The following is a 1,718-nucleotide window of genomic DNA, read 5'->3' as shown; positions in this document are numbered from 1 at the left end:
GATGCTCAACCACTGAGCCACACCAGTTGGGCCAAATTCTGTGTGTTTGACCACACATATGTATCTCTAAATAAACGCGTAGTCATGTTAATTAAAACCATAACCAATTGTTAATACAGTAGGTCGTTGGGTTACGTCAGAGATCCATTCCTACGGCACGACTTAACATGATTTTCGCTGTAAGTGGGAACCCACCTACATAAGCACCTACGTCACTCACATGGAGCACATACACAGCAGTAATGAAGTGAAACAGTAAAAAACATTTAAAAGAAAGATAACAATTCCTGACCTTTACTTGTGGCAAATAAATAATAAAAAACATAAAGCACATATGTATAAACATTGAAACTTTTTTCTTTTTACAAATAAATGGGAGATGGTGACATAACCCTGAAACGACTACATCGAGTCCACTGTAACCTGAGGACTGTTGTATTTATTATCTCTCATAAAGCAAATGAACTAAATTCTGATAGTTTTACAATATCCCATATTTGTGTAGGTCTTTTAAAATTCTTAAGTACTTTAGTACATTACTATTTTTTTTAAATTTATTTTTATATTTTTGTTAATACTCACCCAAGGATATTTTTTCATTATTTCTAGAGAGAGTGGAAAGATGGGGGAGAGACAGCGAGAGAGAAACATCGATGTGAGAGATATGTATTGGTTGCCTCACGCACACGCCTGGCCCTGCACTGAGCCAAACCGGCCAGGGCAGTACATTACTATTTTTGATCCTTATATCAACTGCATGAAATATATAAGGATCTTACTCTATTTTTTATTTTTTTAGATGTGTAAATAAAGGAAATTAAATAACATGTCCAAGATAACAGGCATAAGAGCAGATTCATAGATTTTAACTATTTCTTTAGACTTCAAAGCAGTTAGTTAAAAAAAAAAAAAGGAATAAACTACATTAAGACTTGGGACCAGAGTAAAATGTCATCATTTAAGGAAGCTTGTGGCTGACAATCTCCTAGAACAAGGCATGGACAAATAAAAGGGCCTCTGGGATATCTGCTGGGAAGGTGTTTAATGCAATAAGATGACACCATACTGGGGGGTGTGTAGGCACAGTTTTCAAGGGAAAAGCAAAAGACACAGATGGAGAAAAAAACCTGCCTAATAGTAGAAGAGAAATGATTGGGCACATCTGCTTTGACTTCTGTACAGTTTAATCCCAGCCTCCTACCTCACTGTCTCTAACCCTTCTCACTATTTGAAGTCACATCCACATTTTTCCCCTTTCAGATTCTGGCATCCAGGTGAACCAAATTATCATTGGGAGCGCTGTGTTGTTATGATACATAAACATTCACCAAGCTCGTGGGGCTGGAATGATGTTACTTGTGAGGTATCTCTCAGGTCAATTTGCAAGATGATGAAGATCCACTTATGAGTGGGAAATTCTCCATGAACATGCGGTTGAATTAGTAGCCACCAATAAAGAGTTAAATAATTTTCTTTTTAGAATTCGTGTGTAAGCTTGTGTAAGTGATCTCCAGAGAATTTTCCAATAGGCTGTTACCTATTCAACTTATCTACACTAATAAAAGAGAAACATGGTAATTAGCGTACGACCGCTACCCTTCCCATTGGCTAATCAGCATATCCTTATGCAAATTAACTGTCAGCCAAGATGGCGGCCGGCAGCCATGCACTGAAGCGAACAGGGAGGCTTGCTTGCTCCAGTGACGGCGGACTCCAAC

Source organism: Myotis brandtii, unplaced genomic scaffold, assembly GCF_000412655.1.
Source record: "Myotis brandtii unplaced genomic scaffold, ASM41265v1 scaffold1667, whole genome shotgun sequence".
Lineage (NCBI taxonomy): Eukaryota > Metazoa > Chordata > Mammalia > Chiroptera > Vespertilionidae > Myotis > Myotis brandtii.
The sequence above is the reverse complement of the archived record's forward strand: the minus strand, read 5'-3'. Positions refer to the sequence as shown.